General features: G+C 45.5%; 1 long non-coding RNA gene across 5 annotated transcripts; it reads right to left on the bottom strand.

Annotated features, from left to right (window-relative positions):
* Positions 1 to 19,545: 19,545 nt before the first annotated feature.
* On the bottom strand, positions 19,546 to 23,420 carry LOC119308077. Of its 5 annotated transcripts, none has more exons than XR_005149798.1 (6): positions 22,990 to 23,420; positions 22,805 to 22,904; positions 21,767 to 22,717; positions 21,460 to 21,641; positions 21,284 to 21,362; positions 19,546 to 20,246 (listed from the first exon to the last, which is right to left on the bottom strand). It is a non-coding gene; the product is annotated as an uncharacterized LOC119308077 (long non-coding RNA). The 5 variants fall into 5 exon arrangements; XR_005149799.1 differs by having other exon boundaries at positions 21,767 to 22,539; XR_005149797.1 differs by having other exon boundaries at positions 21,767 to 22,904.
* Between the last annotated feature and the right edge of the window lie 1,168 nt (positions 23,421 to 24,588).

Below are 24,588 nucleotides of genomic sequence, written 5' to 3'. Positions count from 1 at the left end.
GTAGACATGACCGAGACGACTCTCGGGCAATAACCAACAGCGGGGTCTGGATACCCATGTTGGCTCCCACATGCTCCTCAATGCTTTCATCGGTTGAACCACGATGTCGAGGATTCGATCAAACCCTGTATACAATTCCCTTTGTCAATCGGTAGGTTACTTGCCCGAGACTCGATTGTCGGTATCCCAATACCTTGTTCAGTCTTGTTACCGGCAAGTCACTTTACTCGTACCGTAATGCATGATCCCATGGCCAACACCTTGGTCACCTTGAGCTCATTATGATGATGCATTACCGAGTGGGCCCAGAGATACCTCTCCGTCATACGGAGTGACAAATCCCAGTCTCGATCCGTGTCAACCCAACAGACACTTTCGGAGATACCTGTAGTGCACCTTTATAATCACCCAGTTACGTTGTGACGTTTGGTACACCCAAAGCACTCTTACGGTATCCGGGAGTTACACGATCTCATGGTCTAAGGAAGAGATACTTGACATTGGCAAAGCTCTAGCAAACGAACTACACGATCTTTGTGCTATGCTTAGGATTGGGTCTTGTCCATCACATCATTCTCCTAATGATGTGATCCCGTTATCAACGACATCCAATGTCCATAGCTAGGAAACCATGACTATCTGTTGATCACAACGAGCTAGTCAACTAGAGGCTCACTAGGGACATATTGTGGTCTATGTATTCACACGTGTATTACAATTTCCGGATAATACAGTTATAGCATGAATAAAAGACAATTATCATGAACAATGAAATATAATAATACTTTTATTATTGCCTCTAGGGCATATTTCCAACAGTCTCCCACTTGCACTAGAGTCACCAATCTAGTTGCATTGTGATGAATCGAACACCCATAGAGTTCTGGTGTTGATCATGTTTTGCTCGCGAGAGAGGTTTAGTCAACGGATCTGCGACACTCAGATCCGTATGTACTTTGCAAATTTCTATGTCTCCATCTTGAACATTTTCACGGATGGAGTTGAAACGACGCTTGATGTGCCTGGTCTTCTTGTGAAACCTGGGCTCCTTGGCAAGGGCAATAGCTCCAGTGTTGTCACAGAAGAGTTTGATTGTCCCCGACGCATTGGGTATGACTCCTAGGTCGGTGATGAACTCCTTCACCCAAATCGCTTCATGCGCTGCCTCCGAGGCTGCCATGTACTCCGCTTCACACATAGATCCCGCCACGAAGCTCTGCTTGCAGCTGCACCAGCTTACTGCTCCACCATTCAACATATACATGTATCCGGTTTGTGACTTAGAGTCATCCAGATCTGAGTCAAAGCTAGCGTCGACGTAACCCTTTACGACGAGCTCTTCGTCTCCTCCATAAACGAGAAACATGTCCTTTGTCCTTTTCAGGTACTTCAGGATATTCTTGACTGCTGTCCAGTGTTCCTTGCCGGGATTACTTTGATATCTTGCTACCAAACTCACGGCAAGGTTCACATCAGGTCTGGTACACAGCATGGCATACATAATAGATCCTATGGCTGAAGCATAGGGGATGACACTCGTCTCTTCTTTATCTTTTGCCGTGGTTGGTGACTGAGCCGAGCTCAATCTCACACCTTGTAACATAGGCAAGAACCCTTTCTTGGACTGATCAATTTTGAACCTTTTCAAAATCTTATCAAGGTATGTGCTTTGTGAAAGACCTATGAGGCGTCTCGATCTATCTCTATAGATCTTGATGCCTAATATATAAGCAGCTTCTCCAAGGTCCTTCATTGAAAAACATTTGTTCAAGTAGGCCTTAATGCTGTCCAGAAATTCTATATTATTTCCCATCAAGAGTATGTCATCTACATATAATATGAGAAATGCTACAGAGCTCCCACTCACTTTCTTGTAAACGCAGGCTTCTCCATAAGTCTGCATAAACCCAAACGCTTTGATCATCTCATCAAAGCGAATATTCCAACTCCGAGATGCTAGCACCAGCCCATAAATGGATCGCTGGAGCTTGCATACTTTGTTAGCATTCTTAGGATCGACAAAACCTTCCGGCTGCATCATATACAGTTCTTCCTTAAGATGCCCGTTAAGGAATGCCGTTTTGACGTCCATCTGCCATATCTCATAATCATAGTATGTGGCAATTGCTAACATGATTCGGACAGACTTTAGCTTCGCTACGGGAGAGAATGTCTCGTCGTAGTCAATCCCTTGAACTTGTCGATAACCCTTAGCGACAAGTCGAGCTTTATAGATGGTAACATTGCCATCCGCGTCTGTCTTCTTCTTAAAGATCCATTTCTTTTCTATCGCTCGCCGATCATCGGGCAAGTCTATCAAAGTCCATACTTTGTTTTCATACATGGATTCTATCTCTGATTTCATGGCTTCAAGCCATTTGTTGGAATCTGGGCCCGCTATCACTTCTTCATAGTTCGAAGGTTCACCATTGTCTAACAACATGATTTCCAGGACAGGGTTGCCGTACCACTCCGGTGCGGAACGTGTCCTTGTGGACCTACGAAGTTCAGTAGCAACTTGATCGGAAGTACCTTGATCATCATCATTGGTTTCCTCTTCAGTTGGTGTGGGCATCACAGGAACATTTTCCTGAGCTGCACCACTTTCCCGTTCGAGAGGTAGTACTTCATCGAGTTCTACTTTCCTCCCACTTACTTCTTTCAAGAGAAACTCTTTTTCCAGAAAGCATCCGTTCTTGGCAACAAAGATCTTGCCCTCAGATCTTAAGTAGAAGGTATACCCTACAGTTTCCTTAGGGTATCCTATGAAGACGCATTTTTCCGACTTGGGTTTGAGCTTTTCAGGTTGAAGTTTCTTGACATAAGCATTGCATCCCCAAACTTTTAGAAACGACAGCTTAGGTTTCTTCCCAAACCATAATTCATACGGTGTCGTCTCAATGGATTTAGACGGTGCCCTATTTAAAGTGAATGTAGCTGTCTCTAGAGCGTATCCCCAAAATGATAGCGGTAAATCGGTAAGAGACATCATAGACCGCACCATATCCAATAGAGTGCGATTACGACGTTCGGACACACCGTTTCGCTGAGGTGTTCCAGGCGGCGTGAGTTGTGAAACGATTCCACATTTCCTTAAGTGTGTGCCAAATTCGTGACTTAAATATTCTCCTCCACGATCTGATTGTAGGAACTTTATTTTTCAGTCACGTTGATTCTCTACTTCATTCTGGAATTCCTTGAACTTTTCAAAGGTCTCAGACTTGTGTTTCATTAAGTAGACATACCCATATCTACTCAAGTCATCAGTGAGAGTGAGAACATAACGATATCCTCCGCGAGCCTCAATGCTCATTGGACCTCACACATCGGTATGTATGATTTCCAACAAGTTGGTTGCTCGCTCCATTGTTCCGGAGAACGGAGTCTTGGTCATTTTGCCCATGAGGCATGGTTCGCATGTGTCAAACGATTCATAATCAAGAGACTCTAAAAGTCCATCAGCATGGAGCTTCTTCATGCGCTTGACACCAATGTGACCAAGGCGGCAGTGCCACAAGTATGTGGGACTATCGTTATCAACTTTGCATCTTTTGGCATCCACACTATGAACATGTGTAATATTACGCTCGAGATTCATTAAGAATAAACCATTGACCATCGGAGCATGACCATAAAACATATCTCTCATATAAATCGAACAACCATTATTCTCAGACTTAAATGAGTAGCCATCTCATATCAAACGAGATCCAGATACAATGTTCATGCTCAAACTTGGCACCAAATAACAATTATTAAGGTTCAACACTAATCCCGTAGGTAAATGTAGAGGTAGCGTGCCGACGGCGATCACATCGACTCTGGAACCATTCCCGACGCGCATCGTCACCTCGTCCTTCGCCGGTCTCCGCTTATTCCACAGCTCTTGCTGTGAGTTACAAATATGAGAAACGGCACCGGTATCAAATACCCAGGAGTTACTACGAGTACTGGTAAGGTACACATCAATTACATGTATATCAAATATACCTTTGGTGTTGCCGGCCTTCTTATCCGCTAAGTATTTGGGGCAGTTCTGCTTCCAGTGACCCTTCCCCTTGCAATAAAAGCACTCAGTCTCAGGCTTGGGTCCATTCTTTGACTTCTTCCTGGCAACTGGCTTACCGGGCGCGGCAACATCCTTGACGTCCTTCTTGAAGTTCTTCTTGCCCTTGCCCTTCTTGAACTTAGTGGTCTTATTGACCATCAACACTTGATGTTCTTTCTTGATTTCAGCCTCTGCTGACTTCAGCATAGAAAATACTTCAGGAATGGTCTTTTCCATTCCCTGCATATTGTAGTTCATCACAAAGCTCTTGTAGCTTGGTGGGAGCGACTGAAGGATTCCGTCAATGACCGCCTCATCAGGGAGGTTAATATTCAGCTGGGTCATATGGTTGTGCAACCCAGACATCTTGAGTATGTGTTCACTGACAGAACTATTTTCCTCCATCTTACAACTGTAGAACTTGTTGGAGACGTCATATCTCTCGACCCGGGCGTGATCTTGAAAAACTAGTCTCAGCTCCTCGAACATCTCATATGCTCCGTGATGCTCAAAACGCTTTTGGAGCCCCGGTTCTAAGCTGTAAAGCATGCCGCACTGAACGAGGGAGTAATCATCAGCATGAGTCTGCCAAGCATTCATAATGTCTTGGTTCTCTGGGACGGGAGCATCACCTAGTGGTCCTTCTAGGACATATTGTTTCCTGGCAGCTATGAGGATGATCCTCAGGTTCCGGACCCAGTCCGTATAGTTGCTGCCATCATCTTTCAGCTTGGTTTTCTCTAGGAATGCGTTGAAGTTCATGTTGACATGAGCGTTGGCCATTTGATCTACAAGACATATTTGCAAAGGTTTTTAGACTAAGTTCATGATAATTAAGTTCATCTAATCAAAGTATTAAAATGAACTCCCACTCAGATTAGACATCCCTCTAGTCATCTAAGTTTACACGATCCGAGTCGACTAGGCCGTGTCCGATCATCACGTGAGACGGACTAGTCATCGTCGGTGAACATTCTCATGTTGATCGTATCTTCCATACGACTCGTGTTCGACCTTTCGGTCTCCGTGTTCCGAGGCCATGTCTGTACATGCTAGGCTCGTCAAGTTAACCCTAAGTGTTTTGCGTGTGTAAATCTGTCTTACACCTGTTGTATGTGAACGTAAGAATCCATCACACCCGATCATCACGTGGTGCTTAGAAGCGACGAACTTTAGCAACGGTGCACAGTTAGGGGAGAACACTTCTTGAAATTGTGTAAGGGATCATCTTATTTACTACCGTCGTTCTAAGTAAACAAGATGCATAAACATAATAAACATCACATGCAATTATATAGTAGTGACATGATATGGCCAATATCATATAGCTCCATTGATCTCCATCTTCGGGGCTCCATGATCATCTTCTCACCGGCATGACACCATGATCTCCATCATTATGATCTCCATCATTGTGTCTTCATGAAGTTGTCACGCCAACGACTACTTCTACTTCTATGGCTAACGCGTTTAGCAATAAAGTAAAGTAAGTTACATGGCGTTCTTTAATGACACGCACGTCATACAAAAAATAAAGACAACTCCTATGGCTCCTGCCGGTTGTCATACTCATCGACATGCATGTCGTGATTCCTATTACAAGAACATGATCTCATACATCACAATATATCATTCATCATTCATCACAACTTCTGGCCATATCACATCACATGACAATTGCTGCAAAAACAAGTTAGACGTCCTCTAATTGTTGTTGCATCTTTTACGTGGCTGCAATTGGGTTCTAGCAAGAACGTTTTATTACCTATGAATAACCACAACGTGATTTTGTCAACTTCTGCAACTAAAGTGGGAGAGACAGACACCCGCCAGCCACCTTATGCAACTAGTGCATGTCAGTCGGTGGAACCGGTCTCACGTAAGCGTACGTGTAAGGTTGGTCCGGGCCGCTTCATCCCACAATACCGCTGAAGCAAGAAAAGACTAGTATTGGCAAGTAAGTTCACAAGATCCACGCCCACAACAAAATTGTGTTCTACTCGTGCAAAGAGAACTACGCATAGACCTAGCTCATGATGCCACTGTTGGGGAACGTTGCAGAAAATTAAAAAATTTCCTACAGTTTCACCAAGATCCATCTATGAGTTCATCTAAGCAATAAGTCAAGGGAGTGAGTTTGCATCTACATACCACTTGTAGATCACGTGCGGAAGCTTGCAAGGGGATGCTGATGATGGAGTCGTACTCGACGTGATTCAGATCACCGATGTCCAAGTGCTGAACGGACAGCACCTCCGCGTTCAACACACGTACGGGACGGGAGACGTCTCCTCCTTCTTGATCCAGCAAGGGGGAAGGAGAGGTTGATGATGATCCAGTAGCACGACGGCGTGGTGGTGGATGCAGCAGAACTCCTGCAGGGCTTCGCCAAGCGAGTACGGGAGGAGGACGAGGTGTAGCAGGGGGAGGGTTTCGCCAAGCACAAGGGTGCGGCTGCCCTCCCCCCTGCCCTCCTTTATATAGGCCCCCAGGGGGGGTGCCGGCCCTGGGAGATTGGATCTCCCAAGGGGGCGGCGGCCAAGGGGGGAGGAGTGCCCCCCAAGGCATGTGGTGCATCCCCCCACCCTAGGGTTTCAATCCTAGGCGCAGGGGGTGGGCCTAGGGGGGCGCACCAGCCCACTATGTGCTGGATCCCCTCCCACGTCAGCCCATGGGGCCCTCTGGGATGGGTGACCCCACCCGGTGGACCCCCCGGGACCCTTCCGGTGGTCCCGCTACATTACTGGGAGACCCCGAAACTTTCCCTATGGCCGAAAAACCACTTCCTATATATTATTCTTTACCTTCGGACCATTCCGAAACTCCTCGTGACGTCCGGGATCTCCTCCGGGACTCCGAACAACATTCGGTATGCTGCATACTCATATTCATACAACCCTAGCGTCACCGAACATTAAGTGTGTAGACCCTACGGGTTCGGGAGACACGTAGACATGACCGAGACGACTCTCGGGCAATAACCAACAGCGGGGTCTGGATACCCATGTTGGCTCCCACATGCTCCTCCATGATTTCATTGGTTGAACCATGATGTCGAGGATTCGATCAAACCCTGTATACAATTCCCTTTGTCAATCGGTAGGTTACTTGCCCGAGACTCGATCGTCGGTATCCCAATACCTTGTTCAGTATCGTTACCGGTAAGTCACTTTACTCGTACCGTAATGCATGATCCCGTGGCCAACACCTTGGTCACCTTGAGCTCATTATGATGATGCATTACCGAGTGGGCCCAGAGATACCTCTCCGTCATACGGAGTGACAAATCCCAGTCTCGATCCGTGTCAACCCAACAGACACTTTCGGAGACACCTGTAGTGCACCTTTATAATCACCCAGTTACATTCTGACGTTTGGTACACCCAAAGCACTCTTACGGTATCCTGGAGTTACACGATCTCATGGTCTAAGGAAGAGATACTTGACATTGGCAAAGCTGTAGCAAACGAACTACACGATCTTTGTGCTATGCTTAGGATTGGGTCTTGTCCATCACATCATTCTCCTAATGATGTGATCCTGTTATCAACGACATCCAATGTCCATAGCCAGGAAACCATGACTATCTGTTGATCACAACGAGCTAGGCAACTAGAGGCTCACTAGGGACATATTGTGGTCCATGTATTCACATGTGTATTATGATTTTCGGATAATACAGTTATAGCATGAATAAAAGACAATTATCATGAACAATGAAATATAATAATACTTTTATTATTGCCTCTAGGGCATATTTCCAACAAACCACGCCGTCGTGCTGTCGGAGTTCTCCCTCAACTTCTCCTCTCCCCTTGCTGGATCAAGGAGGAGACGTCCCCGGCTGTACGTGTGTTGAACACGGAGGCGCCGTCCGTTCGGCGCTAGATCGGATCTTCCGCGATTTGAATCGCCGCGAGTATGACTCCATCATCCGCGTTCTTGAAACGCTTCCGCTTAGCGATCAACATGGGTATGTAGATGCACTCTCCTTTTCCTCGTTGCTAGATTACTCCATAGATTGATCTTGGTGATGCGTAGAAAATTTTGAATTTCTGCTACGTTCCCCAACAGTGGCATCATGAGCTAGGTCTATGCGTAGTTTCTATGCACGAGTTGAACATAAAGTAGTTGTGGGCGTTGATTTTGTTCAATTTGCTTACCGTTACTAGTACTATCTTTTTTCGGCGGTATTGTGGGATGAAGCGGCCCGGACCGACCTTACACGTACACTTACGTGAGACAGGTTCCACCGACTGACATGCACTTGTTGCATAAGGTGGCTAGCGGGTGCCAGTCTCTCCCACTTTAGTCGGATCGGATTCGATGAAAAGGGTCCTTATGAAGGGTAAATAGCAATTGACATATCACGTTGTGGTTTTTGCGTAGGTAAGAAACGTTCTTGCTAGAAACCCATAGCAGCCACGTAAAACATGCAAAAAACAATTAGAGGACGTCTAACTTGTTTTTGCAGGGTATGCTATGTGATGTGATATGGCCAAGAAGAATGTGATGAATGATATGTGGTGTATGAGATTGATCATGTTCTTGTAATAGGAATTACGACTTGCATGTCGATGAGTATGACAACCGGCAGGAGCCATAGGAGTTGTCTTTATTTATTGTATGACCTACGTGTCATTGAACAACGCCATGTAATTACTTTACTTTATTGCTAAACGCGTTAGCCATAGAAGTAGAAGTAGTCGTTGGTGTGAAAACTTCATGAAGACACGATGATGGAGATCATGATGATGGAGATCATGGTGTCATGCCGGTGCAAAAGATGATCATGGCGCCCCGAAGATGGAGATCAAGGGAGCAATATGATATTGGCCATATCATGTCACTTTTTGATTGCATGTGATGTTTATCATGTTTATGCATCTTATTTACTTAGAACGACGGTAGCTTAAATAAGAATATCCCTTGCAATAATTTCAAGAAAGTGTTCTCCCTAACTGTGCACCATTGCGAAGGTTCGTTGTTTCGAAGCACCACGTGATGATCGGGTGTCATAGATCCTAATGTTCGAGTACAACGGGTGTAAGCCAGATTTACACACGCAATACACTTAGGTTGACTTGACGAGCCTAGCATGTACAAACATGGCCTCGGAACATGGAAGACCGAAAGGTCGAGCATGAGTCGTGTAGAAGATATGATCAACATGAAGATGTTCACCGATGTTGACTAGTCCATCTCACGTGATGATCGGACACGGCCTAGTTGACTCGGATCATGTAATCACTTAGATGACTAGAGGGATGTCTATCTGAGTGAGAGTTCATGAGATGAACTTAATTATCCTGAACATAGTCAAAAGGTTTTTGCAAATTATGTCGTAGCTCGTGCTTTAGTTGTACTGTTTTAGATATGCTCCTAGAGAAAATTTAGTTGAAAGTTGATAGTAGCAATTATGCGGACTAGGTCCGTAAACTGAGGATTGTCCTTGTTGCTTTGTAGAAGACTTATGTCCTTAATGCACCGCTCGGTGTGCTGAACCCCGAACGTCGTCTGTGGATGTTGCGAACATCTGACATACACGTTTTGATAACTACGTGATAGTTCAGTAATGTTAAACGGTTTAGAGTTGAGGCACCAAGGACGATTTCAAAACGTCGCGGAAAGTATGAGATGTTTCGAGGGCTGAAATTGGGATTTCAGGCTCATGCCCACGTCAAGAGGTATAAGACCTCCGACAAGTTTCTTATCCTGCGAACTAAGGGAGAAAAAGCTCAATCATTGAGCTTGTGCTCAGATTGTCTGAGTACCACAATCACTTGAATCAAGTGGGAGTTAATCCTCCAGATGAGATAGTGATGTTTCTCCAAAGTCATTTCCACCAAGCTACTAGAGCTTTCTGATGAACTATAACATATCAGGGATAGATATGATGATCCTTGAGCTATTCGTGATGTTTGACACCGCGAAAGTAGAAGTCAACTAGGAGCATCAATTGTTGATGGTTAGTTAAAACCACTAGTTTCAAGAAGGGCAAGGGCAAGAAAGGGATACTTCATGAAATAACAAATCAGTTGCTGCTCGAGTGAAGAAACCCAAAGTTGAACCAAACCCGAGACTAAGTGCTTCTGTAATAAGGGGAACAGCCACTGGAGCATAATTACCCTAGATACTTGGTAGATGAGAAGGCTGGCAAGGTCGATAGAAGTATATTGGATATACATTATGTTAATGTGTACTTTAATAGTACTCCTAGTAGCACCAGGGTATTAGATACCGGTTCGGTTGCTAAGTGTTAGTAACTCAAAATAAAAGGCTGCGCAGTAGATGGAGACTAGCTAAAGGTGAGCTGGCGATATGTGTTGGAAGTTTTCCAAGCTTGATGTGATCAAACATCGCACGCTCCCTCTACCATCGAGATTGGTGTTAAACCTAAATAATTGTTATTGGGTGTTTGCGTTGAGCATAGACATGATTGGATTATGTCTATCGCAATACGGTTATTCATTTAAGGAGAATAATGGTTACTCTGTTTATTTGAATAATACCTTCAATGGTCTTGCACCTAAAATGAATGGTTTATAGAATCTCGATCGTAGTGATACACATGTTCATGCCAAAAGATATAAGATAGTAATGATAGTACCACCTACTTGTGGCACTGCCATGTAAGTCATATTGGTATAAAACGCATGAAGAAGCTCCATGTTGATGGATCTTTGGACTCACTCGTTTTTCAAAGGTTTGAGACATGCGAACCATGTCTATTGGTGTATATGCATGAAGAAACTCCATGCAAATGGACCGTTTGGACTCACTTGATTTTGAATCACTTGAGACATGCAAATCATACCACATGGGCAAGATGACTGAAAGCCTCATTTTCAGTAAAATGGAACAAGAAAGCAACTTGTTGGAAGTAATACATTTTGATGTGTGCAGTCCAATGAGTGCTGAGGCACGCAGTAGATATCGTTATGTTCTTACTTCACGGATGATTCGAGTAGATATAGAGTATATTTACTTGATGAAACACAAGTCTGAATAAATGAATGGTTCAAGTAATTTCATAGTGAAGTTGAAGATCATCGTGACAAGAGGATAAAATGTATATGATATGATCATAGAGATGAGTATCTGAGTTACGAGCTTTGGCACGCAATTAAGACATTGTGGAAATTATTTCACAATTAATACGGCCTGGAACACCATAGTGTGATGGTGTGTCCGAACATCATAGTTGCACCCTATTGGATATGGTGCGTACCATGATGTCTCTTATCAAATTACCACTATCGTTCACGGGTTAGGCATTGGAGACAACCGCACTCACTTTAATAGGGCACCACGTAATTCCGTTGAGACGACACCGTTTGAACTATGGTTTGGAGAAACCTAAGTTGTCATTTCTTAAAAGTTTGGGGCTGCGACGCTTATGTGAAAAAGTTTCAGGTTGATAAGCTCGAACCCAAAGCGGATAAAATGCATCTTCATAGGACACCCAAAACAGTTGGGTATACCTCCAGTCTCAGTTCCGGAAGCAAAAGGGATTGTTTCTAGAATCAGGTCCTTTCTCGAGGAAAAGTTTCTCTCGAAAGAATTGAGTGGGAGGATGGTGGAGACTTGATGAGATTATTGAACTGTCTCTTTAACTAGTGTGTAGCAGTGCACAGGAAGTTCTTCCTGTGGCGCCTGCACCAATTGAAGTAGAAGCTTCGGATCATGTCACTACCGTATCTCGTAGGGTGACAAGGATGCATACTACTTGAGAGTGGTACAGTAATCCTGTCTTGAAGGTCATGTTGCTGGACAACAATGAACCTACGAGCTATGGAGAAGCGATGGTGGGCCCATATTCCGACAAATGGTTAGAAGCCCTAAAATCCGAGATAGGATCCATGTATCAGAACAAAGCATGGACTTTGGTGGACTTGCCCGATGATCGGCAAGCCATTGAGATAAATGGATCTTCAAGAAGATGATGGACGTGGACGGTAATGTCACTGTCTATGAAGCTCGACTTGTGGCGAAGAGTTTTTCACAAGTTCAAGGAGTTGACTACGATGAGATTTTCTCATCTGTAGCGATGCTTAAGTCCGTCGGAATCATGTTAGCATTAGCTGCATTTATGAAATCTGGCAGATGGATGTCAAAACGAGTTTCCTTACCAGTTTTCATAAGGAAAGGTTGTATGTGACACAATCAGAAAGGTTTTGTCGATCCTAAGGATGCTAAAAGGTATGCTAGCTCCAGTGATCCTTCCATAGACTAGAGCAAGCATCTCGGAGTCAGAATATGCGCTTTGATGGTATGATCAAAGATTTTGGGTTTGTACAAAGTTTATAAGAAACTTGTATTTCCAAAGATGTGAGTGGGAGCACTATAGAATTTCTGATAAGTATATGTTGTAAACATATTGTTGATCAGAAATGACGTAGAATTTCTAGAAAGCATATAGGGTTATTTGAAAAGTGTTTTTCAATGGAAAACCTGGATTAGGCTACTTGAATAATAAGAATCAAGATCAATGAGATAGATCAAAATGCTTAATAGTACTTTCAAATGAGCACATACCTTGACATGATCTTGAAGGTGTTCAAGATGGATCAGTCAAAGAAGGAGTTCTTGCCTGAGTTGTAAGGTGTGAAGTTAAGACTTAAAGCTCGACCACGACAGAAGAGAGAGAAAGGACAAAGTTCGTCCCCTATGCTTAGACGTAGGATCCATAGTATGCTATGCTGTGTACCGCACCTAATGTGTGCCTTGCCACATGTCTGGCAAGAGGGTACAAAGGTGATCAAGGAGTGGATCACCAGATAGCGGTCAAAATTGTCCTTGGAGTAATAAGAACATGTTTCTTGATTATGGAGGTGATAAAGAGTTCGGCGTAAAGGGTTACGTCGATGAAAGCTTTAACACCTATCCGAATGACTCTGAGTAGCAAACCGGATACGTATAGTGGAGCAACCATTTGGAATAGCTCCAAGTGGAGCGTGGAAGCAGCATTTACAACATGAGCTAGAGATTTGCGAAGTACATACGGATCTCAATGTTGCAGACCCGTTGACTAAAACCTCTCTCACAAGCAAAACATGATCAAACCCCAGAACTCATTGAGTCTTAATCACATGATGATGTGAACTAGTTTAGTGACACTAGTAAACTCTTTGGATGTTGGTCACATGCTGATGTGACCTATGAGTGTTAATCACATAACGATGTGAACTAGATTATTGATTCTAGTGCAAGTGGGAGACTGTTGGAAATATGCCCTAGAGGCAATAATAAATTAGTTATTATTATTATATTTCCTTGTTCATGATAATCGTTTATTATCCATGCTATAATTGTATTGATAGGAAACTCACATACATGTGTGGATACATAGACAACACCATGTCCCTAGTAAGCCTCTAGTTGACTAGCTCATTGATCAATAGATGGTTACGGTTTCCTGACCATGGACATTGGATGTCGTTGATAACGGGATCACATCATTAGGAGAATGATGTGATGGACAAGACCCAATCGTAAGCCTAGCACAAAGATCATGTAGTTCGTATGCTAAAGCTTTTCTAATGTCAAGTATCATTTCCTTAGACCATGAGATTGTGCAACCCTCGGATACCGTAGGAATGACTTGGGTGTACCAAACGTCACAACGTAACTAGGTGGCTATAAAGGTAAACTATGGGTATCTCCGAAAGTGTCTGTTGGGTTGGCATGAATCGAGACTGGGATTTGTCACTCCGTGTGACGGAGAGGTATCTCTGGGCCCACTCGGTAGGACATCATCATAATGTGCACAATGTGACCAAGGGGTTGATCACGGGATGATGTGTTACGGAACGAGTAAAGAGACTTGCCGGTAACGAGATTGAACAAGGTATCGGGATACCGATGATCGAATCTCGGGCAAGTACTATACCGGTTGACAAAGGGAATTGTATACGGGATTGCTTGAATCCTTGACATCGTGGTTCATCCGATGAGATCATCATGGAACATGTGGGAGCCAACGTGGGTATCCAGATCCCGATGTTGGTTATTGGCCAGAGAGTTGTCTCGGTCATGCCTGCATGATTCCCGAACCCGTAGGGTCTACACACTTAAGGTTCGGTGACGCTAGAGTTGTTATGGGAAATAGTATGTGGTTACCGAAGGTTGTTCGGAGTCCCGGATGTCATCCCGGACGTCACGAGGAGTTCCGGAATGGTCCAGCGGTGAAGATTGATATATTGGACGAAGGGTATTGGAGTCTGGAAGTGTTCCGGGGGTACCAGGCTATGGCCAGTATGACCGAAAGGTGTTTCGGGAGCCCCGACAAGTGTTGGAGGGCCTCATGGGCCAAAGGAGAAGGGGCAAACCAGCCCACTAAGGGGTGGTGCGCACCTCCCAGCCCCTCTCACGTAACCACGAGAGGTGGGGGCGCCTCCCCTAGGGCAGCCCCCTTCCCAGCTTGGGGGGCAAGTTTCCTAGGGGGTGGGGGCGCCCAAACCCATCTAGGGTTTCCCCTGTGGCCGCCGCCCCTCCCCTAAGGAAACCTAGGGCGCCTCCTCCACCCCCCTTACCCCTATATATAGTGAGGGAGAGAGAGGGCGGCCGCACACCCTTCCCTTGGCGCAGCCCTCTCCCTCCTCCAACACCTCCTCCTCCTCCGTAGTGCTTGGCGAAGCCCTGCTGGAGAACCACGAGCTCCACCACCACCACGACGTCGTGCTGTCGGAGTTCTCCCTCAACTTCTCCTCTCCCCTTGCTGGATCAAGAAGGAGGAGACGTCCCCGGGCTGTACGTGTGTTGAACGCAGAGGCGCCGTCCGTTCGGCACTAGATCGGATCTTCCGCTATTTGAATCGCCGCGAGTACGAATCCATCATCCGCGTTCTTGAAACGCTTCCGCTTAGCGATCTACAAGGGTATGTAGATGCACTCTCCTTTACCTCGTTGCTAGATTACTCCATAGATTGATCTTGGTGATGCGTAGAAAATTTTGAATTTCTGCTACGTTCCCCAACACCTTCTAGCATCAAGGGCAAATGTTTCATGGCAACATAATCATTTCCTCCGCCAATCTGCACAGCCACTCAATAATCTTCCAACCATGTGTCTGGCTTTGACTCGCCAGTGAACTTGTTCACTCATGTGGTCAACCTGAAGTTGGGTGGTATCTCTGTAGCTCGTTTGGCCCTGCTGAAACACTCTGGTCCGGAGACAAACACACCACTTCCACTCAGACGATCTCCATCCAAGCCCTCCCGGTGAGCTCTGCCTCTATCAACCAGGCCTTGTACGAGGAGTGACCTCCCATCGAATTTAGACTCTTGGAGGCCGACTGGCTCTCTCCGCTCGTTGCCATAGGGGCGCCTGTCGTCATAACGCCGGGGCGCATAAGAAGCACCCCTCAGAAGGGGCGATGGCACTCGACAGCGGTCATTGTCGTGGTACTAAGTCTGAAAGTAAGAGTAGGGGGTACGTATGAGGTGGCAAGGCCCTAGCTACGGCGAGATTGTACACACGAGTTTAGGCCCCTCTTGGAGGAGGTAAAATCCCTATGTCTCGGTGCCCTGAGGCGGTCGACTGGAATATGGGCGTGTGTTACAAGGGGTGCGAACCCTTGTCCTAGAGGAGGGGGCTGGCTTATATAGAGTGTGCCAGGAACCTAGCCGTCATCCGTTACATGGGTTCAATGTACATTAAGGTAGGGCATTACTGGTAACGCCAGCTATAAAGTGCTATTATTGATCTTTAAGACTATGGAGTGAATGCCTGACCGTTGCCATCCTGAGTGACTCTAGATCTTCTGTACTCCGATTGGTTTCTTGTATGGTCGAATGACTTCATCCAGGTCGAGTGAAATTGGGGGTATCCGAGTGAGATGACTGGTCGAGTGGATTGCACTCGATGGCTTCAATCCATACTTCTTGCTATACTTTGAATGCCCTTGCTTCTAGGGTAGTGACCTTGGGTAGGGCGTATAGGTCAGGTCCATGACCCTAACCTAGGTATATGGCATCGTCATTAGCCCTCAAATGGATTGAGTTCCGAGTGAAAAGAGAGTTGAAGTTTAACCTGCCTTGACTCTTGTGCTTCATAAGCATTCATACTGAGTTCGAGGTCCATGCTGAAACTTCAACTTCATTTCAGTCGCCCTGATCGATTCATAGGTGGTCGAGTGAACTTATGCTGGCAATCTTCGAGTGTTGATATGGTGCGAAATCTTTGGTGCGATTGGTTACTGCGATTGGTTACTGCGGTTCCCGGATCTCGAGTGAACTTATGCGCCGCAGTAAACAGGACGGATAGACATGGGCGCCTCGATTTCTGCGCCACCTTTTCCGCCACGTATCCGTTGTGCGACTGTTGCGGGATTTGACAGGATCGCTTGGGCCCACGCGTTAGCCACTCGGAAGTAGGCCCATAAAAAGCGTCGAGGCCAATGCATTTGCACAATGCGCTCCTATTCCCCTTCTCCTTCCTCTGCTTCTCCATCGCGTCCTCTTTTTTCCTCGACACTGTTGCTCCACCCGTGCGCAGTCCGCCACTATGGTGAAGGACAAGATGGCGGCACTGGAGCGTGTGAAGAAAGCGATAATGATAGCGAAGGGCAAGAAAACGAGTCGGGGATCGTTGTCGAGGTCTGAGTTGCCGCCTGGTTGGATCTAGGGGACTGGATTCGATCCATGCTCTGGCAAGTGGATCTGGAGGATCTGTCTGCCGCGGGTTTGATGGCCGACGGGACTTGGAGGCTGCCGGGGGACGAGATCGAGCCTCAGCCGCGGGCGGGTGAGTGCGTCCTCCTAGCAACTCACGTCGACTGTGGTTTCTCCCTGCCCACACATCCTTTCTTCCGCGGTTTTTTGAACTATTTTGGTGCTCAGCTTCACCACTTCTCTCCCAACACCATCACATACCTCTCCGCATTCGTTTCTATGTGTGAAAACTTCTTAGGTTGTAGACCACACTGGGGTCTTTTCAAACATATCTTCACTTTTCGTTCTCAGTCGATGAAGAAGGCAAATCCGACTAACGAGAGGACGCACGTGATTCAGATGTGCGGGGATTTAGGGATTCAGATGAGGAAGAGGAGCACTTTTCCTCCTATGACACTTCCCGAGTCGGTTAGAGGGTGGCAGTCAACCTTGTTTTATTGCCAAGACATTCTGACCCCCGGTCAGTCAACCGGTCTTCCTACCTTTTACCCTAGATCGCGTCCAGCATCCTTCTTCACTGACCGTGTCTGCAGCGGAGAAAGTAGAGACGAACATGCTAGTCGAGCGGGTAGTCCAGTTGGTCCGTCAGGGTGTGACTGGCATGGATTTACTAGAAGTGTTTCTTAGTCGATGCATCCAGCCGCTCCAGGCCCATGATCACTCGATGTGGATGTATTCGGGCATCAGTGACACCGCATGGGTCCACACAGAGGAGGTTACCAATGAGATGATGGCCCTGTGGTTTCGACGATGAGTTCGATAACACCGACGAAGAACTATACTATCTTCAGAAGTGCCAGGCAAGCAAAAACCCCTTGTTCATTCCGATACAATCCCACTCTCTCACTCCCACTCTCTTTACTGCATTAGGACAACAATGATTCATCTGTTACTTGTTGCGATACTTGAACCCCCTTTTCCTCTGCATGACCTGTCATTCCACAGTAATTAGATGAAACCCACTAGCATGAGTGGGAGTTGTTTGAGCCTTGATGTGCCTACTCATCCATGCTTGTTTGTCATGCCTGCTATGCTTAGAGTTGTGCTAGGTCTGATTCATCGGGGATGAATTGGAAAGTTGTGAACATATCCTACTGTTGAGAGCTAAGTGTGTGAACACGATTTGGTAAAGGTATCGGTGAGAGGCCATATAGGAGTACATGGTGGGTTGTCTCATTAAAACCGTCCTCAGGAACTAATTTCTGTGTTTGTGATCCATGAACAGCTACTACCACATGTTGGACCCTAAAATATGACCCCGCTCAACTTATTAACCGCCCCTGTCCTCTCTCCAGGAGTTGCAAGTAGTTTCTGGTGTTTGTAGTTTGCTGGAGGTCGCGCGCAGCGCTGACCCGAGGGGTGGGCTGTGATGCGGTAGGCACGTGGCCAGGTATGCCGGGCGCCCGTTTGGTGTCTCTGAACCCTTTACACATCGTTCGGGGCCATATGTGGAGACCTCGGTCGGACACCCTACGAATGGAACCTGAATAGGCGATAAACCTGGACTAGAGACTTCTGTGGTTAGTCAGGTCGTGGTCTACACCCACGTCGGCTTTCGCTTGAAGTCTGCCAAGCACATGTCGTGTGCAGAAGCTAAGTGGTGGAAACATGTGTGAAGAAGTACACCCCTGCAGGGTTATAAATGATATATTCGAATAGCCGTGTCCGCGGTAAAGGACCTCTGGGTTGCCTATACAGTTTATAGACAAGTGAAAGTGGATACTCTAAAATGCGCAAGATAAGTGTGAGTGCTATGGATGGCGTTCTCGTAGGAAGACGGGAGCAGATCCATAGTGGTGTATTGATATGGTGAATATGTGGACTCGAGTGCGCCACCTCAAAAGAGTTGCTTGCAGTCGTAGTTCAGGATAGCCACCGAGTCAAAGCTGGCTTGTTGCAGTTAAACCCCACCATCCCTTTGTTGATGACTAGCAAAGTGGCCCACTCGATGCGCGGGCTAGGATTTTACAAATATAAAAAAAATCCTTTTGCAAACAAAATAACATCTTAGATACCTTTGGTTTCCTTGTTGACATTTGAATATTTATGTTTCAAATGAATCTTGTACCTACATGCCATGCATTCTTTCACCAACTGTTATGATCAAACCCGTTGCACAATTTATGTTTATCTTGTTTAATGGTGTTCTAGCGTGGTTCTCCATTTTAAGAATATTTCTTAAGGACTGTCTAAAAATGACACCTTTACTTACGACTTGTAGATGTGTGTACCAATAATCTGCATGTTTTGTAGATATAGGAATATATATATGAAATTATACCCATTTACATGCAATATTAAAATAATTTTCTAGTAGCAATACTATCAAAGACATTGAATTTTCTAAGTTTGTATGTCTACATCAGCAAGAAAATATCGATTCATGCAATGTTATGGTTGAGTTCCTTGGTAATTAGTTAGAAACTTTTCAGCAAATTTTCCCTTGAAGTCATCCATCCCTTCACTGAAACATAACACCATTGACTAAAAAAATTGAATATGCATAATCATATGTATATCACAAATATTACAAACTTGACTATGCAAACTGAAGATGCAGAATAGAAAAGTTCAGCAATTTTCCATACAACAATACATTGGCGGACAATAGCATTTCGAACTTTGTGCAAGCATTGTTTTTCCTATCTTGTAAGAAGTGACATGTCTCTTGTGGTAAGGATCTGAAACTCTGTGCATTGCCAGATTGTAATTAGTTAGAACCTCTAATAATTGTAAGTAAAAGCAAAGAAGATTGAAGTCTTTTTGTCGACAGGCATGAATATATAGATTCAGTTATCATTCCCCTGCAAAAAAAAAAAGATTCGGCTATAATTTTGCTTTAGGCAAAATATCATACTTATCCTCCAACTACCATGATATACTTTTCCCAATCAAATATAGATATACTTAATGATGGTTGCATAATAAGAAAATAACACATATAAGACAACATGTACGTTTTCTGCAAATAAGATTGCTTCACCAATCTTTCTCGTGTACCCATGCATCAATACATCCTAGTCAACGTCCTTGCACACAGAGCCAAGGATACCAAGCGTCCAAGAGTGTTGGAATTCGTCCACACGAACGACCACATCAAAATCATACGAACGCACACACACAAACTTTTAGCCAAGGGCTCATGGTGTGCCCTCTCTTTTTCCTCTTAATTTCGTTTCTCCCTTTTCTCCCCGATACAACTCACGGTGTTTCCAACAAAGAGGAGTCCTGGAATGACACCCCTACTAGCTTGTTGTTGTACTTCAAGGCTCCAACTGCCCTCCTTCGCAAATCTCCGTATGGAACTGGCTGCTAAGAACAGTACGGTTGTCGCACTAATGCAAGTTGATGGCAATGGAGTTCCATGCCTTCTCCTATAACATCAACATGACCCTGCTGAAGATAGTCAACAATGAAGACATATAACACCCACTCCAAGATCCGATGGTGATGAAGGTCACATCACATGTGCCGTCAACAGTTTCCCTTAACATGTGTGTTCCAGGCTTCCTGCACTTCCTTTGTCTGACCGAAGGGGCATAGTCAATGTTAGTCCATGAGAAGAAATCTAGAAACTCATCACATCCATGCGACTTCTTAGCTGGTACACAGTCGATACCACCATGTAGTGGCTCTCCTATAAGTTAGATCTGGTATCTTCTCAAAAAAAAGGTTGAATCGGACCAGTTAGTTTTTATTGAAATATAAGTATCCATCATATCAATGGTTAGATGATTTTAATTTTTTTGTTAATTTGCTTATTTTTTTCGATCAGTACATGCGTTGTATATATAGCAAGCCAGGCTAGCTTGTGCTGCATGTTATTTTCGGATCCCATGACGCAAGCAAGGTCCACGTGGTGGAGAATGCATGCGTACATAATACTCCCTCCGTTCCTAAATACTTGTCTTTCTAGGCATTTCAATAAGTGACTACATACGGAGCAAAATGAGTGAATCTACACTCTAAAATATGTCTACATACATCCGTATGTAGTAGTCATTTGAAATATCTAGAAAGACAAATATTTAGGAACGGAGGGAGTACATGCTAGGCCGCATCTGATGTAGTGTTTTCTAATTAAGATCCCATGAGTCATGGAAGGTGGAGAAAATAAAAGTTTTTTTTGTTAGGATCCCATGATGCAAGCAACGTACTGTTGGTGGAGATAAGAAAAACGAAAAAGGCAGGACCAATACCTTTTTTTACATTATAATTATGTAATGGCAATGGTGGGTAATTTCTCTACATAAATTATTATCTAATATCTACATCATTTTATCTAATAAAATAAAAGTTTGCATGTTTCTCATTAAGTTTGTGGTAATTTGTAGCTTATTTCTCTTTTTTCATATAACACATTTACTTACAACTTGTAGATGTGTGTATCATTAATTTGCAAACTTGGTATATATAGGAATATATATGAAATTATAGCTATTTACATGCAATATTAAAATAATTTTTCTAGAAGCAATACTATCAAGGACATTAAAGTTTCTAATTTTGTATGGCTATGTCAGCAAGAAAATGGGGATTCATGCAGAGTTATGGTTGAGTACCTTGGAAATAAGTTACAAACTTTTCAGCAAACTTGTCCTTCAAGTTATCCATCCCTTCCCTGAGACATAACACCATTGACTGAAAGAAATTGAATATGCATAATCATATGTATATCAAAAATAATACAATTTGACTCTAAAAACTGAAGATAAGAGAGCTAAATTAAAAAGTTTACCAGTTAAGCATACAACAGTACATTTGCGGAAATAGCATTTCGAACATCTTGTCAGATCACATAATCAAAAACCATGATAAATTATTAACCGGCTGCATCTGGTCTCAACGTTTGGTTCATTTCTTTACAGTCTCGATGCCACAAGAACTTTGCTGCCCTGCTAACGACGATGGCAGCTTTGCCTGTGTTGAACTTAATTAGCATCATCTTGTAGGTGTGAACATATACTAAAATAGTAATCACCTATAAATATATTGACATGTGATGGTTAAGGAAAAATCGTAATCGAGCCATTGATTTACAGTACCAGTTGTGGCTAGGCATGCATCAACCTGCCGTTAACTATCCATTTTCGAGGAGCACGTTGCAGCCAGTAAGAATGCACTCAAGGAGTTTCATTGGCGATCATGCCAAAACCACAACTTCATGTCGTTTTCTTTTGTACGTTGAGGGCGACGAAACCGTCTTCTCTAGGATATTAAATGACCATGGCCGACCACCAACACCGAACTGCTTGCTCGCCCATGTGAAATTTCCCTTTTGTTCTTCTTCAGCAACCTGTCCATGTACGTCACACCAAGAAAAACACGCTACGCGCTCCAGCTCCAAGCTTTCCGAATTCTTTTTCCCCCAGAATTTACACATAGAAGCCCGTAGATCTAACTAAGTATAAGCTGCAGATGAACCTCAACTTCTGAAGATTAGAGTGCATACAAAGTATCAAGCTTCAAATGACAGTGGCATTAATATTAAAAATCATTCTGTCCATAAGATTGGTATAAATCATTGAACTTCTGAATAATAGACTACATAGGAATAAACACAAATTAAGTCAGCATAAACATAAAATAATGAAATATACTACCATCTGAAGTACATACCACAGGGCTTGTGTAGGTACATAGGAAGGTATATGCACTTCACCTTCTTCCTGCTAAATGTAAATTTCTCCAACTTTCTAGCAGTCTGCACACATGACCTCATAGTCCAAGCATGAGAGGGAAGTCGTTCTATTATTTCTCTACCGCCAAGCTTTTGTAGTTCTGTTTACCCACGATTTCCACGGAAAAGTTTCCCGACCTAATCAAGATCAAGTTGTGATACAGCTGCAATGTTCACCCGAAACCAAAGAGTAGGCGGAGCAAGGATGAATACATAAGCATGATCTTCCGTTCACACAATACCTCTAAAAGAAGGTGTATCAAATAATTGCATCAGACATACTACAGACATCGTCTTATGTCACTGTTCAGGCCTACTAAGTGTGATACAAAAGAAGAAAAAGATCAAAATATATAACAATCTATAGACCATATGCTGTAATTTATGGAGAAATAGATGGTACCTTTTATGTAGTTACCGGTGCCTAGCTAGATCACCTGGGCGTGTGCAATATCTGTTTATCTGATGTTGCAGACCTCCACAAAGGACTTGATCTGATTTGTCTGCATTATTCATAATTAGAGGGAGGGAGAGCGTCAGGACCTGATGGTGTAAAGAATCAAGGAGAGGGAGGGAGAGCGTCAGGACCTGATGGTGTAAAGAATCAAGGAACCTTCTGCCGCTGGCCAAACATATATACATCTTGCTATGTGTGGATCTTCACATCAGCTAGATCACCCCAGTCGTTCATCCAAGGGGAATCGCCGGCCATCATGATGGGTATATTTACATAGCATCTTGATCTCCGTGGATCATCATGTCCGCTGGATCGTGTCGGCCGCCCCGACGGTGCAGCTAGCCATGTATGGAAGGAGCGGCTCCAGCAAGATCATGTATTTATGATCTCCATCTAAATCTGAGAAGTTTCCATGATGGTGTAGTCATCATGTAGGGGAGGAGAGGATCAGCTTGCTCCATGAGAAGGATCGAGGTGATCTCCAGGCAGATGCGGCGGCGACGTGAGGACTCAGGATGGGTAACTTTTTTTAGGGTAAAGAAAGCTAAGGGGATTGAGCAGAGTTATGGGAAACCTTTTTGAGAAAAAGGCTTTCGCCCCGCTATATAGATATAGCAACCGCCCGATACAACCAAGAGTTCAATGCTGGGGCAAACAGCACAAGCATGCCCAAAAGAAACAAAAGAGAAAGAAGAGAGAAAATAACGTCAACAGCATCGGATCGACGAAAACGAAGATAACCCAAAACCGTTGCGCCCACCGGAGATGTACCACACCTCGCTCTAGGCACCTCGAACCTCCGCATACCAAGCAACACCTTCAGGAAGGAACACGACGACGACGACGCTGCTGCCCGGACAGGTCCTAGGGTTTCCCCCGGTACGCGGAGGGGCGTGGGGAAGGGGAAGATCCGACGCCCTTCAGGAAGAAAGGATGGCGCCCATGGGCGTCACCGCGTCGGTGCCGGCAAGCCGGCTCGGATTTCTCCCATCCGCCAACACCCACAACCCCGAACAGTCCGACGCGCTCCACCAGACAAGCCACCCACGAACGTGCGCCACCACGGCCTTGCCATCATCACCGCTGCCTCACCGTGGTCATCGAAGCGAGACCGACGAGAGCGAGAGGGAGTAGCCGGGAACGAAGAACGGCAGCGAGAGCAACCACGCCGGAGGAGACAACCTCCACCGCCATCGGCGGTCACCGACCGGACGCGGCAAGGGGAGCGTACCAGGCCCTCGAGGCCCGGCCGAGCCCAAAAGGGGCTCGTGAAGCACCCGTCGCCGAGCTGCAGTAGACGTGCCGCCGACTCCACCACCCCCCACACGAGCCGCACCACCACCGGCCCCGCCGGAGCCGCCGCAGGCGCGACCGAGACAGGCCCGCCCAGACCCAGATGGGGCCCAAAAGGGCCCAGATCTGGGCCGGGAGGGCGCCGCCACCATCCATCGCGTCAGCGCGCCGCCAAGTGGCTGCGCCAGCGCCTCTAGGCCACTCGGAGTAGCGCCGCCAGGAGCAGCCGCCGCTGCCGGAATCACCGCTGACCGAGGAGCACCGCCGCGGGACGCACCACGCGAGCCGTGGCACCGCGCGCGGGGAAGGAACGGCCACCGCCGCCGTCAACACCACGCGGGTAGGGCCCGGTGGCGCCGGACGGCGGCGGCGGGAGGCGGGGAACGGGAGGGGGGTGCTGGGGGTGGGGAGATGAGCCCCCGGTCGCCTCGCTCGCG

This window comes from Triticum dicoccoides, chromosome 5B (assembly GCF_002162155.2).
Source record: "Triticum dicoccoides isolate Atlit2015 ecotype Zavitan chromosome 5B, WEW_v2.0, whole genome shotgun sequence".
NCBI lineage: Eukaryota > Viridiplantae > Streptophyta > Magnoliopsida > Poales > Poaceae > Triticum > Triticum dicoccoides.
The sequence above is the reverse complement of the archived record's forward strand: the minus strand, read 5'-3'. Positions and strand labels throughout refer to the sequence as shown.